At 38.8% G+C, this 26,544-nt stretch overlaps 1 protein-coding gene across 2 annotated transcripts in view; it reads right to left on the bottom strand.

Moving 5' to 3' along the window:
- Positions 1-22,366: 22,366 nt before the first annotated feature.
- The window catches only part of ALCAM (activated leukocyte cell adhesion molecule), a 210,624-nt gene continuing 206,446 nt past the window's right edge, over positions 22,367-26,544 (bottom strand). For both annotated transcript variants that reach the window (XM_055110228.2, XM_055110229.2), the window contains one exon: positions 22,367-24,794. The gene's annotated coding sequence lies outside the window, so the exon portion shown is untranslated. The remainder of the gene's footprint in view (positions 24,795-26,544) is intronic.

Here is a 26,544-nt window from a genome sequence, read left to right as displayed (position 1 = left end):
ACACTACTGACAATTGATGCTGTTACTCTTTCTCCCATCCTTCCCCGAGGAGATCTCTGGCCTTTTACTAGTGTAACTGCACTGAGGAAAGGGAAATGATCAGATATCTTAGGGACCACTGGACACTGCCTCTGAACTGACATTGATTTCAGAGGACCCAAAAGGTCACTGTGGTCCTCCAGTTAAAGGAGGGGCTTATGGAGGTCAGGTAATTAATGGAGTTTTCACTCAGGTCCGACTTCCGTAGGTCCAGTTGGTCCCTGGACGCATCCTGTGGTCGTTTCCTCAATGCCAGAATGCATAATTGGCACAGACATATTTAGCAGCTGGCAGAACCCCCACATTGGCTCCCTGACTTGTAGGGTGAGAGCTAGTATGGTGGGAAAGGCCAAATGGAAGCCATTAGAGCTGCCTCTACCTAGAAAAATAATAAATCAAAAACAATATTGCATCCCTGGGGGGACTGCAGAGATTAGTGCCACCATCAAGGACTTAAAAGACACAGGGGTGGTGATTCCCACCACATCCCTGTTCAACTTTCCCATTTGGGCTGTGCAGAAGACAGATGGATCTTGGAGAATGACAGTGGATTATGGAAAGCTTAACCAAGTGGTGACTTCACTTGCAGCTGCTGTAACAGATGTGGTTTCATTGCTTGAGCAAATTAACACATTCTCCTGTACCTGGTGTGCAGCCACTGCCTTGGAAAATGCCTTTTTCTCCATTCCTGTCCATAAGGCACACCAGAAGCAATTTTCCTTCAGCTGGCAAGGCCAGCAATACACCTTTACTGTCCTGCCTTGGGTTATGTCAAATCTCTGGCTTTGTGTCATAATCTTATTCAAGGAGACCTTGACCGCTTTTTACTTCCACAAGATTTCACACTGGTCCATTACATTGATGACATTATGCTGATTGGATCCAGTGAGCAAGAAGCAGCAAACACACTGGACTTATTGCTGAGATAGTTCCATGCCAGAGGATGGGAAATAAATCCGACTAGAATTCAGGGAACTTCTACTTCAGTAAAATTTCTAGAGGTCCAGTGATGTGGGGCCCATTGAGATATTCCTTCTAAGGAGAAGGATAAGTTGCTGTATTTGGCTCCTCCTGTAACTAAGAAAGAGGCACAATGTCTAGTGGGCCTATTTGGATTTTGCAGGCAACACATTCCCCATTTGGATGTGTTACTCTGGCTCATTTATCAAGTGACACAAAAGGCTGCCAGTTTTGAGTGGGTTCCAGAACCAGAGAAGGCTCTGCAATAGGTCCAGGCTGCTGTGACAGCTGCTCTGCCACTTGGGTCATATGACCCAGCAGATCCAATGTTGCTTGAGGTGTCAGTGGCAGAGAGGGATGCTGTTTGCAGCCTCTGGCAGGCCCCCATAGATGAATCACAGTGGAGGCCTCTAGTATTTTGGAGCAAGGCCCTGCCATCTTCCGCAGATAACTACTCTCCTTTTGAAAGAGCTCTTGGCCTGACTTCCACTCACCAAGGCTGGCCTGGCTACAGCCACTGCTGAGGGCTCAATTCACTAGCAGCAGAGACCATCACTGAGCCCTCCATATGGCACCATTCCTCGGGGTGATCAGCCAGCTACCTGGTGGCAGGTTGATTATATTGGACGTCTTCCATTAGGGAAAAGGCAGAGGTTTGTCCTCACTGGACTAGACACTTACTCTGGATATGGGTTTGCCTATCCTGCATGCAGTGCTTCTGCCAAGACTACCATCCGTGGGCTCATGGAATGCCTTATCCACCATCATGGTATTCCATACAGCCTTGCCTCTGACCAAGGCAATCACTTTAAAGCTAAAGAAGTGCAGCAGTGGGCTCGTGCTCATGGAATTCACTGGTCTTACCATGTTCCTCATTATCCAGAAGCAGCTGGATTCATAGAACCACAGAATGGCCCTTTGAAGTCACAATTACGATGCCAACTAGGTGACAAGTACTTTGCAGGGATGGGGCAAAGTTCTCCAGAAGGCTGTGTATGCTCTCAATCAGCATCCAACATATGGTACAGTTTCTCCCATAGCCAGGATTCACGGGTCCAGGAATCAAGGGGTGGAAGTGGGAGTGACCCCACTCACCATCACCCACAGTGATCCACTTGCAAAATTTTTGCTTCCTGTTCCCACAACATTACATTCTGCTGGCCTAGAGGTCTCAGTTCCAGAGGGAGGAATGCTACCACCAGGAGACACATTAGGGCGTCTCTTAGTATTATCATGCCCTGAGATTAAGGTCAATGGAAAACTACAACAGCCCAATCCAGGCAGGACTACAAATGGCCCAGACCCTTCAGGAATGAAGGTTTGTGTCACTCCACCGGGGAAAAAAACCACAACCTGCTGAGGTGCTTGCTGAAGGCAAAGGGAATACAGAATGGGTGGTAGAAGAAAGTTGTCATCAATACCAGCTACGACCACAGAACCAGCTGCAGAAATGAGGACCGTAATTGTCACGAGTATTTCCTCCTTCTTTTGTTAAAAACATGTCTGTGCATGTATACACTTGTACTAAGAAAATATCTTCATTTTATTTCCTTTTTCCTTTATCATATGACATGATTTATCGACTTCATATCAGCATTTAAGTATTGGTAACTTTATGTAATAGCATTTGGGTTGGGGATTGATGGATTTGCAGTTGTATGAAGGATAGTTGTATTATGGTCATAATTATGACCTTATTATTGTCTTTATTTGAAGATTATGCATGATCTCAGGAGATGTGTATGGGTTCAAGCTGACAAGGGGTGGACTTGTGACAGTTAATACTGAGTGTCAGCTTGAACGGATTGAAGGATGCAAAGTACTGATGCTGGGTGTGTCTGTGAGGGTGTTGCCAAAGGAGATTAACATTTTTTAACATTTGAGTCAGTGGGCTGGGAAAGGCAGACCCACCCTTAATCTGGGTGTGCACCATCTCATCAGCTGCCAGCATGGCTAGAATATAAAGCAGGCAGAAAAAATGTGAAAAGACTAGGCTGGCCTAGCCTCCCAGCCTACATCTTTCTCCCGTGCTGGACCCTTCCTGCCCTCGAACATTGGACTCCAAGTTCTTCAGTTTTGGGACAGACTGTCTTTCTTTGCTCCTTAGCTTGCAGATGGCCTATTGTGGGGCCTTGTGATAGTGTGAGTTCATACTCAATAAACCCCCTTTATAAGTGTGTGTGTGTGTGTGTGTATATATATATATATATATATCCTATAGTTCTGTCCTTCTAGAGAACCCTAACTAATACACTTGGGTATCTTTCATGCACTCATGAGGTAAGCATGTTAATACATTTCTGTTTGTTTTTCTCTTGTTAATCTGACTTTAGCTACAGGGATAACTTCCAAACAAGATTGCAGAAAAGGCAGGGAAAAAATTAATTTTTCTTCCCCTACACTGTTGAGAATAAAAAGTGATACAACTCTGTGATGTAGTGCTTGGTAATATCCAGCCAAATTGCTTACGCATTTACCCCCTTTTTTTTTTTGAGACGCTGTTACCCAGGGCTGGAGTACAGTGGTGTGATCTCCGCTCACTGCAACCTCCGCCTCCCAGGCTCAAGCAGTTCTCCTGCTTCAGCCTCCCAAGTAGCTGAGATTACAGGTGCCTGCCACAATGCCCAACTAATTTTTTGTATTTTTAGTAGAGACAGGGTTTCACTATGTTGACCAGGCTGGTCTCAAACTCCTGACCTCGTAATCCGCCTGCCTTGGCCCCCAAAGTGCTGGGATTACAGGCGTGAGCCACATTTACCCTTTGACACAACAATTTCACTTTAGGTATATATCTCAAACATACACTGGTTAAAAAAAAAGACTTGAAGTGTGCACAAGACTATTCATTGAAGCTCTATTTGTAATATCAAAAAATTGGACATGTCAGGTTGGGGCTCAGAAACCAATACTCCACAATATGATGTTTTTTTTTTCGGGTAGGCAGGCATGAACGGGGCAGGAGAGGCATCTCCCCAACTCACTAGCAATGTCAGGTGATGGTTTAGCAATGATCACATTGCCTTTCTAAAAGTGATAAATTGGCAGCCAGCACCAGGGAGAGGCCATTTCCTGATGGTCCACGCCTGCTGCACTAAAATGTTAATCGATTGCAGATGCCAGGGAGAAGCAACTTCCTGACCATGTGCATTAAGAGACAAAATGGTGGAGTAGGACCTTCTGGGGACACCCCACTGGAAAAGGGAAGAAAGCCTCAGATGGGCAGGTGTACCATTTCCTAGACATGCTGCAGGTACTCACTTCCCAGGTGTAAGAGGGCACTGTGCATGCTGGCAGCCCACCCTAAGGGAAGAATCATGGGAAAGGGGCCAGCCTAGAAAGTGCTAGGATCAAGGTTAACCATTGCACTTGTTCTTCAAGTTTCCCCTTGGGTTTCTTCCAAGAGTATGTTCTTTTCCTTTCTTTCCTGTTCTAAAGCCTTTTAAAATACATCTCCACTCCTTATCTGAAACTTGCCATGGTCTCTTTTTCTTCAGTCGAATTCTTTCTTCTCAGGAGACAAGAACTGAGGTTGCTGCAGACCCATGCAGATCCACAGCTGGTAACTCGGATACCTGTCACCAGTAACATTTTGACATGCTGAACTGAAGAAACCCCAAAGTCTGTATAACCTTCCTCCAGTCCCCCACCATTTCTCTGAAAGAAGCTGAAGTCCCTTTATCTGTGTAAGATCCAGACTCACCAAGGAGAACAACTGTTTTTTCTTCCCCTCCCTATTATCTCATTGTCTATTGCAGAAAAAAGCAAGATGTGACCACGCCTGAGTAGATTCTTTTATGAGCATCTGACTGTCTCTGAGGGTTATTTAAATTCTAAAGAAAACTACTTACAAGTTCATGTCTGTTCCTGGATCCAATCTTTCTCCCTAGCAATTTATTACCCTTCCATAGAATTCTTCTTCTTCCTGTCCCACAACACACTTTATCAGGATCCAGGTCCCCATTCTTTCTGTAAACTCAAGATTGTATAGAGGCTTCTGTGCCTCATTGGGAAGTTGGGTCTTCAGAATAAAGCCTCCCATGTATGAACATTAAATACATATGTATGGCTTTTTTCCTGTTAATCAATCTGCCTTGCTTCAATGATTTTTCAGCAAACCTTTAGGAGAGCCAGAGCCTATGGGCCCCACATTGACCTAAAAGAAAAAGGCTGAGGCACAAAATATAATTCAAAGAGTTTACTTAAGCCAAAGCAAAGACAGCTGCCCAGAAAACTCAGAGCCGATAATCTTGGATACAAACTTTATTTCTCCTTTGTTACAACCAAACTTTCAAAGGTTAAAAACAAAGAGAGAGAAAGTGGGTTGATACAAAGTTGCTTGTTAGGAATTCTTATTGGTTTAGAGAAATAACATCGCTTAGTGATTGACTACATATATTATTAGGTTATAGGGTGTGTGGTATAGTCTCTGGTATAGCATTATTAAGTTGTGGCAATAGCAAGCTGTTTCAAGAGATGGATACATGGTTCAATAAGGTAATAGGACATGATTGCTGACTCACTTTCATGTCTCTCTGGGCCTGATAATTTAAAAGGACCTGCATTTCTCAGATAAAATTTATTTTCTTTTTTAAGAAACAACCAAAACAACCAATAGGGAACTGATTAACTCCGTCATGGTGTAATTGAAACTACCTTTGCAAAAATTATGACAATGTGAGAAATCTGACATAGCTGACTCCATCTTGCTTCTAATCTCACAAGCTGTCTTTACTCATTCCTGGGCATAGGCCAAGCTAACTATTAGAAGAATTTAGTTTATATTTTAACCTTAAAATATGATAATAGTCCCTTCTGAAAATAACCCTTGCCTTGCTTGGGGACCAACACCACGTTTGTGAAACTAACAAATTGGCTACAAGGTTAGAATTACAGTTAAGCAGTCATGTAGCCGGAGGTCCCAAGATTTGTAACCTCCCCAGTTGTTCCTATAGATAACATCGTTATGGTAAAATCTAGGACTCATGTTTGAGGTATTTTTCAGACCTTGCATTCTGATGGACCAGCTGGTACCACCCTGACAAGTAACACATACCAAGAAACTGACTCAACCAGTCCTGTTTTCCCCACCCAGGAACTGACTCAGAGAAGAAGACAACGTTGACCACCTGTGATTTTATTCCCTGGCCCAACCAATCACAGTAGTCCTCATTCCCTAGCTCTTTGCCTGCCAAACTATCCTTGAAAAACCCTAGCCTCTGAATTCTTAGAGAGGCAGGTTTCAGAAACATTTTCCACCCTTCTGCTTGGCTAGCCCTGCAATAAATGAACCCTTTTCTCTGCTGCAACATTCTTGCTAGTGTCATTGCATTGGCTTTTCTGGAAAGTGAGCAAGAAGAACCCACTGGGCTGTAACATGATTGCAGAACGGGGTACCATGCAGCTGTAAAAATGAAGGAGGCTGATCTCTACATACTTATATGAAGTGATTGCTGGGATATACTATTAGGTGAAAAAAGACAAGGGTCAGAATAGTATTAAGAATATGCTATCCTTTATATAAAAGAGGAGGAAATATGGAAACAAGAACATAGAAAAATATGTGTATATGTATGTATGTATCTGCATGTGTGTATATATACATATATATGTCTACACATGTGTATATATACATATATATGTCTACACATGTGTATACATACATAATCACATGCAGATACTTGCATACACACACACATCTCACATGTATTTGTTATATTTTCTTCTTTTGAAACTTTTATTTTATGTTTGAGGGTACATGGGAAGGTTTGTTACATAGGTAAACATGTTATTTGTTATATTTTCAAATAGAAACAATTGCAGAGTAACTAAAAACATCCAATATAATGGTTACGTATCAGGGAAGGAAGCAGGAGACAGATTGCAGTATAAACTTGTGTTGTAATTTTGACATTGAAACCATGTAAATGTTTTATATAAGAAAAAATAAATAGAAAACATTCAATAAATTTAAAAAATTTATTTAAAAAATAATAGAAATGAATAGAAAGAAAAATAAATGGAAAGAAAAAATTAAAAACAAATATAAACTCAACCATTGGATAATAACACAGAAAAAAGTCACATCAGGTTAAAAAATTTCAAGTGTCAAGTTTTAGTAGTACATATATTGTTACTTTAAAACTATTATAGGTATGTTTAAGGTAAAATGGATAAGTAATTACATTGATGTATTTAAGGAAGGAGATTTTCAGCATGAGAAAATTGAAAACAGATACCTATATAAAGTAAACTAGATTAAATAAAAATCTTCAGTCTTGAATTTGAATGACAAATTCATTTTTTTCTCTTAAAAAAACTTTTGTTTCCTGACTCTGTTGACAGAAAGTGCCCAGTAGCAAGGAGAATTCTTACGTTTTCTAAATATGATTTCCACTAAAATATTCTAGCAATTTTGGTGAAGTAGCTGATCTTAACTAGGCCTAGGGCAAAAAATGGGAAGATAAACCTGGGACATCTTATTGTAATAGGAAATAAGGAATTTATCTAGACCAGTGATCCCATAGAACAAAAAAACAGAAACCAAATGGGAAGGGCTCCCTCCCATTGGCCTACAATAGGACAACTGAGCATCAACAATAATAATTACTACAAATCATATAACACACAAAATATATAAGATTCCATTTGTTTAGTAAGAATCTCAAGAAAAAAATACTCCTTGGTCTCCATTTGGGGCTCTCTAGATCCAATCTCTTTACTCTAAAAATTAATAGAGGAAGAACCAAACATCCATTTCCTGTTCCTATGCAAGCTGTGTTTCAGGTAACCAAGTAATTAACTTGTGCATGCTCTTCTTTATGGAAGAATCTCCTTTAATACGTGCAGAAAGAATGATGGAATTAGAAAATGGCATATTTCAACCACTGAATTATCAATGGAAGTCATCAGTGTATGCTAAACTGTTAGTTAAAGGGTTAATGGAAATCTTCATGATGGAATGATCGGTCTGACAGCATCTCAAACCCCAAATCTAGTTGTCACTAAAAGTGGGACAATCAAACATCATATGCCTTCTGATATGATACAAAGGAAACTAGGTATTACCACCTATCGAGGATCTTTACCTAAATAATTGAAACTAAATCAAGTGAAGCATCCAAAACTATAAGTTAACAGGGAATACAGGGTAACAAATGAGTTGAATATGGAATGAGAAGCAGGATTTGAAGTTTGACATGAGGAGGGATGGTTGATGGGGAAGGCATTAGAGGTAGGAACCAAACCACAGAGGCAAAGAAGAAGCAAATAGTTTCTGTGGCAAGTAATAGACATTGAGGCTGTGTTCTGGAAGTCCTTGAATGCCTGGCTGAGAAATGTGTAACATAAATAAATGAAATTAACAGTAACCACTTTTAAATGCTTTCTGTGAACCAGGAGTTGGGTTTGTTGTACTGATTTACTTACAACGATCCTTTGTGGGAGGCATTATTTTAATTGTTTTATAAATGGACAACCTGAGGCCTCAGAAAAGTAAAATAGCTTAGCCTTGGGTACCCAACACTTAAACACAGAGATGGTTTCAAAGGTTCAATGTCATTGCTTTCTCTACTGTAGAATTGCAAATTCACTGATGAGAGAACAGTTGACTCTCAAGAAATACAAGTTTAAACTGCATGGGTCCACTTACACACTGACTTTCTCTGCCTCTGCCTCTGCCTCCCGTGAGACAGCAAGACCCTCATCACTCTCTGCCTACTCAACCTGAAGATGACGAGGATGAGGACCTTTATATCATGATCCACTTCTACTCAATAAATAGTAAGTATATTTTCTCTTTCTTACTATTTTCATAATAATACTTTCTTTTCTGTATCTTATTTATTGTCAGAATACTGTATACAATAAACATAGTGTACAAAATCTGTGTTAATCAACTCTTTATGTTATCAGTAAGGCTTGCAGTCAACAGTAGGCCATTAGTAGTTAAGTGTTTGGGGAATCAAAAGTTATTGGTAGATTTTGGACTGTGCGGTGTAAACTAAAAATAAAATTCTAAGCCCCCCAGCTGATGGAATGGACCCCTTTTCTCAGCCAAGGGAGTCTAAAAGAAACCTGAAAAGCTAGTTCAGGCCATTATGGGAAGGTGGGGTTGGATATGCCTCATACTCTCCTCCCTTTGGAATTCAGGCACAGCTGACCAACAGTAACATTAAAACAGAGATCTTTAGACTGACAAAACAAACTGTAGCAATAAGATACCAAATTCCAAACTGACTCTAGTATAGCATCACAGGACAGATAGCAGGCCCTGAAAGAAATAAAACATTTTAACCCAAAATATATTTCTTTTACGTATTTTGAAATGGCCCTGCAAAGCTGTCTCTTGTGGGAGAAATTTACATTCTGAAGAGAATCCCCTTCCCTTTTCAGGTCTTTTACTGATCCTGAAGAGGTTAGCTGAAAATCTAGTACCTATTGAAAGTCGGAATAGGAAACATTCGCCATCTATTGCCTCTAAAGGCAGTCCCTAATGAGACTTCATTTACTTAATAAGAACCTTGGCCTCCATAGTCCCTCATCTTATCCCAGACATTCCTTTCTATTGATTCCAGGTCTTTAGATAATAACTTAACTCTTTCAACCAACTGCCAATCAGAAAATCTGTGAATCCATTCATGACCTATAAGCCTCCCTTGTTTCAAGTTGTTCCACCTTCCTGGACCAAACCAATGCACACCTTACATGTATTGATTGATGTCTTATGTCTCCCTAAAACTATAAAACCAAATGAAACCAAGCTGTAACCTCAACACTTTGGTCACATGTTCTCAGAACCTCCTGGGGCTGTGTCACAGGTCACAGTCCTCACATTTGGTTCAGAATACATCTCTTCAAATATTTTACAGAGTTTCACTTTTTCCATCAATGGTGGGGATTGGTGCCCTTAATCCACCCACTGTTCATGAGTCAACTGTATTGCTTATACTTTTCTAGCTAATGTGAATCATTCTTTGTGATTTATCCTTGGCTTATTTATTATATACTATATTTCATTGACTCAGAATGCCAATTGTAAGACACAATTGTTTTATGCAGTAGGAAAGAAAAATGTTGTAAATCAAGCTATAACACATTCTTTTATTTATCACTTAGAATTTTTGTTTTCTACCTATTGAAAGAGCTCTGACAGTATTGATGCGGACAGGAGATGGAAATTCTGGGGAGAAGAGGGCAGTTCCCGGCAAAGGCTCCACCCTCAAGCCTGAAGACTTGTGGCCCTAAATGAGGACTGGCATTCTTGTTTTCATGCCAAAAAGTTGCCTTTTGGTCCACCATGCCCCCTTTCCTGCATCCATATAAACCCCAAACGCTAAGCTCCAGAAGCAGACCAGCAAGCCAGCCGACCAGCAGATGGACAGCAGAACGATGAGGCAGAGAAAGGGAGAAGAGGAGGAACATCTGAACACTGAGAGGATTTCAGCTAGGGGTGGTCAGAGAGGAATCCGGCCGCTGGGCAGCCCAACTCCAGGAGATGGTCACCTTCCCACTCCATCCACCCCTTCTGGCTCCCCGTCCACCCTGCTGAAAGCCACTTCCACCATTCAATAAAACCTCACATTCATCCTTCGAGTCTGTGTGTGACCCGATTTTTCTGGGACACTGGACAAGAGCACAGGATACAGAAAACTGTCACACTGGTCCTCTGCTCTTGCGAAAAGGCAGAGGGACCATTGAGCTGGTTAACGCTCAAGCCACCTGTGGACAGCAAAGCTGAAAGAGCTTTGTAACACTGGGGTTGCAGGCACCCACCCCTAGACACTACCACGGAGCTGGAGCCGAAATCCTGGCCAGGCCTCTGCACCTGCCAGTCTGCATGCTCTCCCTGGGGGTTTGAGCTGCTGGGCGACTGAACAGGCGAGCCACACCCCTGCCGCACGTCCTGCTAGGAGAATCAGGGAACTCTCCAGTTTCAGTATTATTTAGACACTAGTTTTTAATTATATATATTACTCTTGCCATACAAATCAACAATATTAGTAAACTATGTTGATTAACAATTCCTAGAATTTCTCACAATTCTGAATATGACTCTTCCACATTGCTTTTCAGTTGACAGTCACCAAGGTCTACGCTTCTCCACACATTTTTCTTTGTCCAATTAAGGGCCAACCTATAACTAAAGATCATGGGTGCTGGGCTCTTAAGTCAATTTTACAATGATTTCGAGAGATTCTACCTTAGAATTTCATTTGGAACTTGCTCAACCAGCTTGATCCATGCCCTTCTCATCTCCACCCACAACATTTGTATCTTATAGATTAAAAGAGTGTCCTTAATTTTCCTCCAACATTCTGAAACTTAATTTTGCAAGTTTCGATGCTGGAGCTTTTTTTTTTTTTTTTTTTTTTTTTTTTAACAAAATGATAACTATATTATGATTGCTGTCAGGCAAAGTAAGGGTTCGTCACCATAACTTGCGTCTCAGTTATAGAGAAGGTAAAATATGAGAAAGAAAAAGGCAGACCTTAGCATTGCTGAAATATGGTAGTTATAAAAACAATTTGCTTAAACATCATAAGCATGTGGAAAAAACTCATTAGCATAATGAGTAGATTGTTGAGTTACATGGTCTCCTCAATTACTATGTGTTCTGTGATATTTCTTCCTCTCTTCCCTGCCTTCTCCCCTTTTTGCCTTACTTCTTTCCTATACTTATTTACTGAGGGTCTGTCACGACCAGACATTTCTTTTTTCTTTTTTTTTTTTTCTTTTTTTTCTGAGACAGAGTCTCGCTCTGTCGCCCAGGCTGGAGTCCAGTGGCATGATCTCGGCTCACTGCAAGCTCCGCCTCCCGGGTTGACACCATTCTCCTGCCTCAGCCTCCCCAGTAGCTGGGACCACAGGCGCCCGCCACCACGCCCGGCTAATTTTTTGTATTTTTAGTAGAGACGGGGTTTCACCGTGTTAGCCAGGATGGTCTCGATCTCCTGACCTCGTGATCCACCCACTTCGGCCTCCTAAAGTTCTGGGATTACAGGCTTGAGCCACCGCGCCCAGCCATGAACCAGATATTTCTAAGTATAGGTGCATGGAAGTCATTAGAAAATAAAATAAAGATCACAACTTTATTCAGCTGAATTTTAGTCTTAAAGAGAAGTATTTGGATAATTACAGGGAAAAACAAAGGCATTTTAGGTGAATGGGCTATTGCAAGTAAGCCAACAATGTTGAAATAAAAAATATTTTTTCATACTATGGAATACAGACTTTTCAGAAAGTACTTTTCTGAGCTTCACATTCCTTATTTACATAAATAGATTGTGTGTGTGTTTATATGTGTGCATTACACTTTAAAATCTAAATACAGGCTGAGCACGGTGGCTCACGCCTGTAATCCCAGCACTTTGGGAGGCTGAGGCAGGTGGATTACCTGAGGTCAGGAGTTCGAGACCAGCCTGGCCAACATGTGAAACCCTGTCTCTATTAAAAATACAAACAAACAAACAAAAAAATTAGCCCGGTGCGGGTGTCCTGGTGCATGCCTGTAATCCCAGCTACTTGGGAGGCTGAGGCAGAAGAATCTCTTGAACCCAGGAGGCAGAGGATGCTGTGAGCCGAGATGGTGCAACTGCACTCCAGCCTGGGTGACAAAATGAGACTTCATCTCAAAAAAAAAAAAAGAAAAAGAAAAACAACAACAACAACGACACACACACACACACGCACACACACACACACACAAAAAAAACCTAAATGCAGATGAAGCTACCGTCTATAGAATATCATGTATTCTTCAAGGTGAACAAGAAAAACTGCCTAAAATGATGATCAGTGAAATGCAAAAAGGACACTAGCATGGAAAATGAAATTTAGATGAGGTTTATAAAATTATCTTGGTTATATTTCTCTAAGGTGTTGTTTGTAGCCTGGATGACCCTCTCATTTAGCATATGAGTTCTTGTTTAACCAAGTTGCTTTTGGAGTTACTTTACTGTCATTCAGATGTGTTCTGAATTTTCTTTTTCCTCCTTAAATCCACAGAGAATATGAATATGTCATTCCAGAATTCAGAGTCATTTTGAACTTGAAGTATTTCTTTGGATTCTTCATATATGAAAAAAATCTATTATTTGGTACGAGAGATATTTTTTTCTTTTGCTTGAGATCACAGGCTAAAGAGCATATCATTTCTCAGCAATTTAAATTTAAATGAGTTAGTGTGCTAACTTTGATTTGCCTCTGTTCCTTCACAGCCACATATAGTAGTTTGCATTAATCAAATTAATAATAAAGGGATTAGAAATTGCTAGCTTCTAAGGGAGGAACATGTCAGTGGTATTAAAAGTTGCATTTGGAATGATTATCCTTGCATATTAATTATAAGCTGGCTGGGATGCAGAGGAATTTCAAGGAAATGATAGTCTAACCATGTGTTATTTTAATTTCAGAAAAGATCCTTTAAGAAACAAATTGCATTGCGACGTACTTTGTAATCAGCCCATGCATTAATTTAGATAGATGACCTCAAATCCTTTAAATCCACTATCACTGGCACTAATTAAAAGGACTCTATAAGGCCGTTTACTAAGTTTTGTACCAGGACACAATGGAAGATGGATTTGTTTACAAAATAGTAATTGAATACAATAGAAAGCTGATAGAAAGCTCATCTCATTAGTTGTAATGGCGATTGGATAATTTGTGCCGTCTACTACTTGGTTTGTGTGTAAGACTTGCATAAGAGAAGAAAAACAGGAGGAAAGGTAAGCAAGAAATTACCACTAACAGTTCTTCTCCACAATTGCCTAATTTCTTTTGGCATTCTAACGGATGTTACTTATGGCTCCATATAGCAGGTGATTTTTCCTTTGTTAAGCGTAGGCATAAAAGTAATAATGTGGCAAAAATTAGCAATTGTTAAATTTGTTGCTGTATTGTTCACTCAATGACTTTCAATCTAAAGAAGCAGATCCCTAAGCAAAAAGGGCCTTATTTTTAAGTTCCCTGCCCCTGGATGGGAACTGGGGCAGAATTCATAAGTTTCTAGCCCACTCATAGATAATAAACAGTTCTATAGTCACTTAAAATCACAAAACATGGACTCAACTCAATAAGGGTGTCTGAGCTATTAATCAACAATTCAATCTTCATTGTAAGGTGTGGCTTTTCTTTTTTTTATTTCTTATAACTAAGGCTTGGAGACAGAAGTGAGATCTGACTGCTCTTTTTCTCCATTCCCTCCCAGTGCTTGCTTTGCATCTGCAGCTTTGATTCTCTCAACTTGAAGCATAAGGAAGGAGAAGGGAAAATAGTGGGAGGTACGAAGATTCTTGTTTGATGATGCCCTCTAAATCTCTGATCAGTGAGGATCTTTAAAGCTCTTTCATTAAATTATTTAATTTTTTTCTCCCAACATAGCATGCCAGGTTATATAGTCAAAATAGACTAGGATACAAAGAAAGCAAGTAACTAAACTGAATTGAAAATTGAAAGAGGTGATGTCACCTAAATGTCACACTGTCAATCTTAGCTGTACTGAGCCACCTGTGTCCACATTGTTTTTAACTGCTGTAGACAAGGATAAGTAAGATGTACTCATATACATTGAGTGCCTGCTGTGTAGGAGGTAACTGTTGAGACAGGATAGTTCCCTTGACACCCTTTGTGGGTGGGAACTTGGATGGCTTGTTTTACTCAGCCTGCCACTTGCCACTCCTTGAGAGAGGGAGCATGCAATTGCACAGCAAGTGTGGGAACCAGAGGGAATGTATGCAGGAACCTGCTGGTCGCTCCTCTCTGGTGGGAGCAGGCTCTGTGTGAGCCCTGCAGCAGTGGCCAAGCCCCCACCCTCTTGGCACCTGAGTTCTTGTTCATCCAGGAAGAATCAGGTCATGTGAATGGAATGAAGGGTAGGGTATGCAGAGGAATTTATTGGGCAATGGATGTGGCTCTCAGTGGAATGGGGAGTTGGAAAGGGGATGGTGTGGGAAGAAGGTGATCTTTCCCTGAAGCCTCACTGTCTGAAGGTAGCCATGTCTATCCATAGTCTCTGATGCTCAGTTGCTGCTTCTCTGCTCACCACTCTGCAGCTTGTATCCCCGATGCTCAGCAGCTTGTATCCCTGCCTGTAAGCTGCTTGTATTGCTCTGCTAGCTGAAGTCTTTTTATGGGCACAGGCTAGGGGTGTGGCAGGCCAAAAAAGCAACATTTGGGTGGAAAAATGAGGTCAGCTATTTTCACGTAGGGCTGCAGTTCCAGGATTAAGGGTAGTGTTTAGCCAGGAGTCCAACCATTCTGTATCACTGTGATCTTTAGCCTATGATAAATTTTGACATTGCAATCTACCCTGCTGACAGAAGCACAGATTTGACTTTAGCTAAAATGAGAAATGCTTCATATATGTGGAGATAATTTCCAGGAGTGACTACAAACAGCTAGGCCAGTATTTGCATAAAGATTAATCTATTAGACCAAATACCACCAGCAAGTAAGCAGCTCTCAGAAACTGCTTTCCCAAGATGGGAAAAGATACTGCTTATGACTGTCATTAAAAAACAAACAAACAGAAAACAAATTTTTTTGTTTACTCTCTCTAATTTGGAACATTATCCTTTCTGTTGAATTGGGTTTCTCTGCTATGCAGTAATCTAATCTGTACTTAATAGTGGGTCCCACAGTCATTTCCCTTTTTTATAATTTTAACAGTGTGTATTAGTCTCTTCTCATGCTGCTCATGAAGACATACCTGAGACTGGGTAATTTATAAAGGAAATAGGCTGAACGGGCTTCCAGTTCCACATGGCTGGGGAGGCCTCACAATCATGGCGGAAGGCAAAGGAGAAGCAAAGGCATGTCTTACACGGCAGCAGGCAAGAGAGCTTGCACAGGGGAACTCCCATCTATAAAACCATCAGATCTCCTGAGTCTCATTTACTACCATGGAAGAGTATGGGGAAAACTGCCCTCATGATTCAATTATCTCCACCTGGCCCTGCCCTTGACACATTGAGGATTAATTGTTACAATTCAAGGTGAGATTTGGGTAGCAACACAGCCGAACTATATAATAGGGTTTTGCTCTGTTGCCCAGGTTGGAGTACATTGGTGTGATCATAGTTCACTGCAGCCTCAAAATCCTAGGCTCAAGTGATGCTCCTGCCTCAGCCTTCTGAGTTGCTGGGATTACAGATGTACACCATGATACCTGTTTTTTGTTTTTTGTTTTTTTTTGGGGTAGATACAGTGTCTAGCTGTGTTTCTCAGGCTGGTCTTCAACACCTGGCATCAAGAAATCCTGCCACCTCGGCCTCCCAAAATACTGGGATTGCAGGTATGAGCCACCATGCCCAGCCCCCATTTTCTCTTTAATGTGTGCATTTTATCCTTTAAAGAGCAACAAGCTCTGATACAATTAGTATTGCTGCCATCCTACAGATGATGTAATTGAGGCTCAGGGGTTTAGGTATTATGCTCAAGGCCTCACTTCTAATAAGTTGTAGATCCATAGTATTTATTTAGAAGTCCAATCAGAGTCTGCTTATTTCTAAAGGTCATGGTATTTCTATTAAATCATTAAGTTCATCTGTCCCTCAAGAATGCCCTGTGCCCTTTGGGAACATAAGAACAAAGTACGCCTGTCTCCCCTCTCATCGTTGTTACTGTTGCTTCATCCAGGATATGGTGGACAGTCAGAATCCGAAAGCTTGCAGGAAAATGGGTGAGGATGTATGCATCTGTAAGTATGTTTAATAACTACTTCCCAAGTACATGTCATTTAAATAGACCATCCATATTATTTCCACCTCCTTTCCCCGAACCTTGTTGCTGAGCAGTTTTATAGGTCTAGAGAATAAGTGCCTGAAATGTGAAAACATAAGGAAAAGGTTAATGAAAGCAGTGAGAAAACTTTTTTGATTTCTTTTAGGGCTGTTGCCGGTGATCTTTTAGATTCATGTCTCCATTTAGTGTCTGGACACCTGAGTGCTTGCTGATTTGTATGATTGTCCTAATGACCAATGACATGAATTGCTGAAAACCTAATTAGGCCTTTTGAGCTTACAGTATTTTTTAAGAGACTCTGACATTTGGTGAGGAATGTGGTGTCAGCAGAATCTCTTGCCTGAATATAATTTCTAATTTGAGGAAAGGTATTGGCATGTAATTATGTGGGCACAAAGAAAGAGCAATTGTACGAACCTATCTTGAACGATGAACTTTTGGAACAATGAAAAAGGGCAAATGTGGCCCAGCCCAGGCAAAACACATCACATGCCCGGTCTGTCAAGAGACTTGTGTGTGATTTGTATACTTAACAATGATCTCTAAATTGCTACCTGGCATTACTACAATAGATTTTTATTTATTGATACTAAAGTATATTCAATAGCATATTTCTATACGTTGAGGGTTTTGGGTCGTGAATGTTGGTCCCAGAAAGCTCAAGGAGGAAGGAAGCATTTTGATATCACAAAAGACTTATCAGTGGAGTTTTAATAAAATGTCTCTGAATTTTTATGGAATGACTGTTCTTGATATTACCATAACCAATAAGTCAATCAGGAACTCAGCTGCCTGTGAAAAGGTGTACTAGTTAGTTATTGTTGCATGATAACAATGTAAAAGTGCAATGGCTTAAAAACGACAATTATTTATTATTGTGGCCCACATGTCTGTAGATTGTCTGAGAGACAGCTGGTACAGATTGGGCTTTAGTGACATTGGCTGGACTTGCTCATGTACCTGTGGATTGGCTAGGAGCTCTGCTCCAGGCTGGCCTTGAATGAGGCACCTTATGTGGTACAGATCTGCTCTCTGTGTCTCTCAACCTCCTCTTGGCATTAGCAGGGTTATTTGCTTCTGTTTTTCTCATGGCAGTGACAAATACAAAAGGGCAAGAGGAAACACAGTAGGCAGTTTCAGGCTGAGGCTCAGAACTAGTGGACTGTCACTTCCATATGATTTTGTTGGCCAAAGCAAATCATATGGCCCAATGTAGGATCAAGAGATGGGAAATGATGCTCTGGCACTTTTGTGGGAGGAGCTGCAAAGTCACATGGCAAAGGATATGGATATAAGTAAGGGTAAAGAATTAGGGCAACTAATGCAACAAATGGATCATCAAAGAAACAACAGGATGCTTTTTGCAAAAGCTTTTAACTTAAGTAGGCATCTTCTCGTACCTGCACAAACAGGGATGGAGGGAAAAGACTTACACTGTGGTAGCTTCCTCTAAGAAGCTGCTGTCTCCAAAGTCCAGAGAGCCATCCCTGCCCACATGGAACTCACCTTAAAACTGAACACAAACTTCCCACTTTTGTAGAAGCCCTGGGAGGGAAACGGAGAGAAGAAAATTTTCTTCTCTAAGAAGAAAATGTGAACCAGGGATAAAACCAACTGTTTTGATTGGTGCTGATAGTTAGTCACATGCGTCATTACACAAAGGCATCTTTCAGCAAATGCTCAGTTAATTGCTATTATAAATACATGTGATTTAAATCTGGAAATTCAAGCTGATTTGGAGACCCAAATCATAACTGAACCGCTCCCCATACTCATCCAAGTTTCCAAACCTCAGCTGCTCCATTCTGGACTTTAATTTTTAAAATGGAATGCAAATTATTTTGGTAAAGCCCACTTGATTTTGCTCCCAACCACAGGATTTCCCCATTGGATCAAAAGCTTGGAAAAATCTTTTAAAGGAGAAACTGAGAAGCAGATTTCCCATTCACAACTTATACAAGCATTCATATGCGATATCCAATAATAAGAGTGAGGAATGATGAAGCTGAACCAACAAAAGCTGCCCCGCCCCTGCACTGGGTTTTCTTTGGTGCAATGCCAGGTACTACTGGGCAACGATGCTGAAGAGACCAATGTAAAGTTCACTCCATCAACGTTATAGAAACTTCATGAAATCAACTATATTCCTCAATCAATGTAAACGTTTGAAATGAACACTGATTACATACATTACTATTGTTATCAGGACAACAAAACATATAGTTAAGTGCTGTGGTGATAACTGTGAAGTACATATTTGATATTTTAATGAGTTTATTTTATTACATTCAAGAAAGGTTAAACTCAAATTAACAGAAGAGTAACAAAGCCACTACAGGCAATCTTTTAATGACATTTCTCTGTAAACAGATTCATCAGTTAGGAACATGGGGGCAGATGGATCTGTTGTTTATGTGGTGGTGTTTCCATTGTGACCAAAAACCCATCATCTTTTACACAGCTTGTATGCTGCTATTAGATTAAAAAAAAGCTCTCTAAATTAAGAAATATTATAAAAAGATTACTACTTTTTGTAGTAATTTAAAATATTTGTGGTAAATAAACCTACAAATATTTCAAATAGTCCTTCTTCTTGGAATCAGATTCAACAATATGTTATGACTATTTGCTTTCAATTAAAGACTATTTTAAGGATATTCGTAGACAATTATAATCAAGCTAAGAAAAAGAAATTTAGTGATTACCAACAATGTAGAAGCCCAAAATTTCAGAGCAAACTTGGTTTTTAGAGAAGGTTTAGCATACAAGGAATGACTCTAATGCTTAGATATAAACCTTTTTGTAACAGAAATATTCCATTTCCTTATAAGTCATTCCAGGGAGGGTTGTGAATCAGTTTTCAAGCAGTAACCACATCTTATTTAATTAAAAAATGTGGCTTCCTTACTGATGAGAATTCAAAGAATTACACAGAGCTGTCCAAAACTGCTATCTCTGTGCAAGTGAGCCTCTCAGATGTTATGTGAATCAAGCTGCGAATTTAAACTGCTAATTGAAGCTAAAATTATTATGGCCTACCTGAGAAAGTAGAATCAAAAGAAAGATATTTTTGGGAAATCTTAAAATTTTATTTTGATTATTAACTCCAAAATAGTCCAAACTGAGTTGCTGACAGCATCCAAAGGTACTTTTTTTCCCCCTGAGACAGGGTCTTGCTCAGTTGCCTAAGCTGGAGTGCAGTGGAGCGATCACTGCAGCGTCCACTTTCTGGGTTCAAGTGATCTACCCACTTCAGCCTCCCAAGTAGCTGGAGCTACAGGCTTGTGCCACAACATCTGGCTAATTGTTTGTGTCTTTTGTAGAGATGGAGAGATTGGGTTTCACCATGTTGCCCAGGCTGGGCTCAAGCAGTCCTCCCACCTTGGCCTCCCAAAGTGTTGGAGATACAGGCATGAGCCACTGTGCCTAGCCCCAGATTTTTCTTTTTTTAATCAAATACTGTACTTTCTGGCGACTATAGCTTTTGCTCTCTGATAATACGTGGTCTTTCAAAGAATGTAAAAACATTATTTTGAGCCTCTGTGATATTAAGGCTCTCACTTGTTTCTTGGTAGCATAGAGATTATATGATAGGTTTACTCAAACAAATTTTGTTGCAACTATTGGGTCTAATACACTATTGGACCTTTGACTTATGAATGCCTCCCATCAAAGCATCATGAATACTTCCACCTCTTAGCTGCTTTCTATTTTTGACAAATATTTTGTAGTCCTTCGATTTCTTTTCTGATAAGCAAATCCTGTGTTCTCTCTTCAAAAAAAAAAAAAGGGATAAAATAGCCCATATTGTGTGTGCCTCTGTGTGTGTGTGTGTGTGTGTGTGTGTGTTGTCTGCCTCTGTGTATTTGTGTGCATGTGCATGCATCTGTATACCCAATTGAAGATCTTTTCTTTCATTTAGAGGCTTGATCATTACAGGGTAAAACCTTTCCCAGAGACAGACAATAAAAATGGATAAGACAAATAACTTGAGAATGAGATCTGCTTTTGGAGTCATGTGCCTAGGTATTAATTTTCCAATGAATATTTGTGCATGTGAAAATCATTTATCAGGAAAAAATATGAGAAGCAGAATTAGGATAAAAAGAAATTTGATTAGAATGAGGATGAACAGGTGATGATAGAGTGCTAAGAAAAAAAATGAGCCCCAGTTTTCTGGCTTCATGTAAAAATACAGAGTATTTTTAAGAAGGTTTTAGTGAAGAAGCCTACATAAGAAATATATATTCAGTGTTTAACTGAAATATTTCCCACTGTGAAAGTATAATGTTTATACAGCCAAATATACTGCACTGACTTTTCAAATAGTAGTTAGTTCCATTTAATTCCTTAGATATAAGATTAAAATGCAGCTAACATTTACACCGTCATTTATTGTTTTCAAAGCAGTTTTAATGTCTTATTTTAATCATATTACCTTGAATATCAATGGCACTAGTTACTAGAAAAACAAATAGGTCATTTAATGCTAATATATCTTTTTGTTAGTCTCTCCAAGTGTAGACGGATGTATATTCTTATAATGGGATGATAAACAATATAATGAATCGAGCCTGAACTTCAGCAACTTGAGCATGGGTCCTGGCTCAACCACTCTGTATCTGGAATTGTGACAAAGTTATATGCATTGAGTCTTCATCTTTAAAATAGGCATCACACCTCTCCTATCAGAGAAATTCAATGAAACATTATTTAAAACACGCACCAATACAGTATCTGTCTCATAATAGGCACTTAGTATGTAATAACATATGTGAAGTTTAAAAATATGATGTGGAATATATTATACATTCTAATAACATGTCTAATATGTTTAAGTACTGTAGAAAAATTATGCAATTTTGCCCTTCTGAATGATTTAAATATCTCAGAATAATCCTTTTATCAATGGTATAACCCGTCCATGTGTCAATTAATGTTTTCCAATTTTACATATTATGAAAAGGAGCATTCTTTAGAGGAACTTAGGGAAGTACGTAGGTTGGGGCAAGGATTCAGATCTAGTTTGATACCCAACTTATCTACTTTGAAGCTAAGGGCATTTGGGAATTATGAAGTTTCTCTAAACCTCAGGTTTTCAGCTGTTAAATGAGGGGGATATTTAGTACTATTTACAACTGTTAACTGTTAAGCGTTAATGTATGAATGACCCTAGCACATAGTATGGGCTCAATAAATGTTAATTTCTTTCTCTTATGTACACAGCTGGCTTTACCTTATTTTGGAGGGAATATATTTTCTGAAAGTTCAGGCCTGGGTAATTCCAAATGACAATCTGAAAAGAATGTTATTGGCAGAAGTGAACAAATATGAAAATGTTCTCGTAATTAAGGTCCTAGGAGAGTTACATGGGACACCCAAGAGTAAGTATGATCCTATCTTTGAAGACAGATGCATTATAGAATCTATCACTGGTGAAATCTAGGGACTAGCTAAGGTAGCCCACCTGACCTAGTAGGAAGGCATGGGGAATTTTATTTTTCTGCACTCCTTCTCCGGAAAGATGGAGAGTCACAGTGAGTTTTCCACTATTTGATAAAGACAATCACTTTCCACACATGAACATTCTACTTTAGACAAGAGTCAGACAGCTGTGGGAGACCTGTGAAGACATATTTCAGTTTTATTATCTTTTAGGCATAGACGGGTATGTTAATCCATTTCCACAAACAATTCCTATAATCACATATAGGGAGTGAACCTTGAACCTGCAAAACCTGTTTCCTGTTGCCAAAGAGTTAAATTGGAGAGCCGAAACCTCAAAAGTTGAGGATTTGGAATTCTTTTTCTTCTTAGCATCTTCGTGCATGTGGCTGCCATTAAACAAGTAAGCTTTCCTCTTTATCCAGGCACTGAATCGATGGTAATAATGTTGTCTTTTTTTTTCCCGGCAAACTTTCTGCTTTCGGTCCAGAGCTCTGAGTTTCTCATGTTCTGCTCTCGAGGTTCTGACAGCTGTTTTTGGACTTAATTAACCATTGCAAGTGGAAACCAAGAAATAATTGTAGCATAACTCTCTCTTTCTATTGTCATGTTACTTCTTTCTGCAAATATATCTTAGAAGTTAGACTTTAAACCTTTGATCTCCCACACCAAAAGAGAAAATAATATTTATATGGAAGTAATTTTATTTTAGTGTTTGTGATTTATTGTGGAGAGCAGGTGTTTAAAAATTTTAGAATTTCTTTAACAAAATTCTAAAGAGAAAATAAAAAAGAAATCACAGTATTTACAGAGATAACAGAATGGCTTAGCCATGCAAAACAAATAACTTTGGTTTTTCCCCTTTTACTTTGGTTTAAATGTTGACCAAGATTCAATTTTTTTTCCTGCCAAATAAAACTTCAACAAAAGTTTAGAGGCAAAATAACGTATTTTCTTTTTTTCCCATAATATTTTATACAGCATCGAGTCTAAGAATATTTTATGCATTTAATCCATACCAATGCACTACGGAAGCTTTTATTAAACGGAGTCACTATTGCCCAGACAGTAAATGGTTTACAAATGTACAATAACGTATGTTTCTAAATAATGCAGAAGTGGCAAAATATTATTCCTATTCTCATCTGACTTTAATTTTCAATTTATTTTTCATTGCCTTCATAATTTTTTATTTCATGAGTCTAAGAAACAAACACCAGTTTTCCTTTTCCTTTCAATAACATAGTTCTATACCTAGAAATCTGATGTTCATTTATCTTCCCTTTAAAGTTGTGTAAATCCTGGGAAAGAAATCGCTGTGCAGTGTTCTCCCAGAAACCAGGCTTCTGCTTGAAAGAGCAAAGTTTAAAAGTCTAGTCACAAGTAGCCCATATCCAGTCTACTTCAAAAAGTTTCCATTTATACTACCACCCTAAAAATTTCCTCAAGCATAAAACATGTTTATAAAGTTACAAATTTGAATTTAACTAAAGATACATAGACATTTTATTATTACACTTTCATGTACTGCTTGATAAATTATGTATCAGTTAAAAACACTAAATTATCTCAAGGTGCATTCAATATCTGTAGGGTAGTTAACAAAAACACACACGAAAAAAATATATATTCTATATTCTGTGGAAAATAACACAGCTTTGATAATGACCACTGTTAAAAACTCCAATTCTGATTGATATCTTTTTAAACATGAAATAGGTATAATTTTAAGGCAGTGGATAACCCAAAGGATTTAACACCAATTTGTAATTATAGTGATTTACATTGTGATCTATGAAAATGGGAATGTTGACCATGATTTTTCCAAACTGTCTCTCACACATGCTTGTGTTTTTTCTTTTGACAGAAAATAATTTATTAGCAGGTGTCTGTAGAGGTAAGTGCTACCAAATTCTGTTTTATGTCTTTTTCAGAATAGGTAAAATTGTCAGTTTGGGAGTACCGTTATGTATGTGTGTCTATATGCATCTGTGATTTATTTCTGAGAGTTCGCTGGTGGCATATCAAAGAGTCGGCTCCTATGGTGTCTATCAGTCTGACTCTCGGCCTCCCCTCCCTTGTGATAAAAATCACAGTTTTTAATTAGGGCAATATGAGTGTCCCCAATCTTCACAAGCTGCCACCTTTGGGTTTTAGGTGCTTGTGAGAAAGTTTGGGGCATTACTGATAGCAATCAGAATCAGAAATGTACCTGCTCAGATTATCCATATAAACAATTGAAATAAAAACATTACATTATACATCAGATTAACAGCAACTCTCAGAACAAAGCTTACAGTGTATAAAAATAGCTACGTAAAAAATTTACATAAAAGGCAAACCAAAAAGAAATCCTCAGTGCAGACATTTACGGAAAAAAAATTGAACCAAACACAACATATGACCTATTATCATGGCTGCCAAAACTTGTTCTTATTGTTTGTAATTAAATTTCATTTGTTTTACTTGAGATAATTCTCTAAAAACCTGTGACAGCTTGGTAGAATGAACTGCTTAATACTTGAACCATGAATTGCTGTCAATGTCTTTGTTTATGTCTTAAATACAATCCACGTTCATGCTTCAATTGGTCTATATGATTTTTATCTCTGAAATGAAAAAAAAAATAATTTAGATAAGCTTCCAAAGCAATAATTTTTTAACATCAACAGATACTTTGTACTAAAAGTAATTTAGTAAATTACTTTAAAGGAGGGCCTTTTATAAAACTCCATTGTCCCCAAGCCCATCTATAATCTCAGGCATTGCTGCATCCATTCTACAAATAATTTTTGGAATTATTCAGAGTTTTCTTTTTTTGTAAAATTAATACTAATATTACAAGTTTTTTTTCAAGAAAATATTTCATTGCATTTCTCTTTAGGTTAAAAGTACACTCATTTCTTCAAATCACACTATTTCGTGGGATTTGTCTTCAAGTACAGTTTTTCATTGAGAAGTTATACGATTTTGAAGAAAACAGTAGTTAAAATCTATGTTTACAAAGGACTGGGGAAAAGAACCCTAGAGAAGTGGAAAAAACAAACAAAAAAAGTCATGTGGGAATGCTGCATACTTGACTTCCAATGAAAGGTGAGATAGAGAAGCAATCCAGTTCTGATTCCTTTCACCCCATCAGTTTAAAATCCTGACTTTCAGATTTTAAAAACCAAGTCTTGTTTCAATTATTCTATTGTTCTCCCCTGTGTGCATCCTTTTAAATTCAGTACTTTCTCACGCTCCATCCTTACTATGGGATTAACTTGGATGACCCACTCAAATTGTGACTTGTGGTTTATTTATAATGAACCCAAGGTTTACTGTGGTGGTTGGGGCTTGTCATATCATATTGGTAAGCTATAGTAACAGTTATTCTAAAGGACACATTAATAGTCCAAATGGCTCTTCTATTTGCTTGGTTTAAGGGAACACAAATAAAAAGAAAAACCTCAAATTTCAGGTGGCAATGCCATGGAAACATACCTCTTTTGAGATTGTCTTAAAAATCACACACAGCTATTTTATATGTTAAATATATATAACATATGTAACAGACATATGCCTCTACATATGTGCATATAGATACATGGATACATATATACACATACACATACACATACATATACTACCTATAAAAGCATATGCATATATGTATACACACATGCACAAGTTTGTTACACTTTTCATTAAAATGATTTGGGATATTGGCTGTATAAATACACTCACGCTTTTATTAAATACCTAGATTAAAATTTTTTATTTTTTTATTTTTATATTTTGAGACAGAATCTCATTCTGTCACCCAGATTGGAGTGCAGTGGCACCATCTTGGCTCACTGCAACCCCCACCTCTTGGGTTCAAGTGATTCCCCTGCCTCAGCCACTGGAGTAGCTGGGATTATCGGTGCTTGCCACCAGGACTGGCTAATTTTTGTATTTTTAGTAGAAACGCAGGGTTTCACCACATTGGCCAGGCTGGTCTGGAGCTCCTAGTCTCCAGTGAGCCACCCGCCTCAGCCTCCCAAAGTGCTGGGATTACAGGCGTGAGCCATTGCACCTGGCCTAAAATTTTCATATTTTAAAATTATTTTCATAATCATTTATTTAAAACAAATCTAAGGTATTACAATCTGTTCTTACTGGACCCAAACACCAATTCAAAAAATAAAGCTTCTTTGCACTTAAAGTTTTTGCATTAAAATATAAAATGCTAATTGAATGTTAACATCTCATAGTTGGTTTTTATTATTCAGAAGATAATGATTATTTTGAGGAGGGAGTGGGGGAAACTGGTAAGTTTCCATTCTTCCGAAAACACTTTCTGAGTCACGAAAGTTTCCTTTCGAAAAATTCTCTTCC

Source organism: Pan paniscus, chromosome 2 (assembly GCF_029289425.2).
Source record: "Pan paniscus chromosome 2, NHGRI_mPanPan1-v2.0_pri, whole genome shotgun sequence".
NCBI classification, from domain to species: domain Eukaryota; kingdom Metazoa; phylum Chordata; class Mammalia; order Primates; family Hominidae; genus Pan; species Pan paniscus.
The sequence above is the reverse complement of the archived record's forward strand: the minus strand, read 5'-3'. Positions and strand labels throughout refer to the sequence as shown.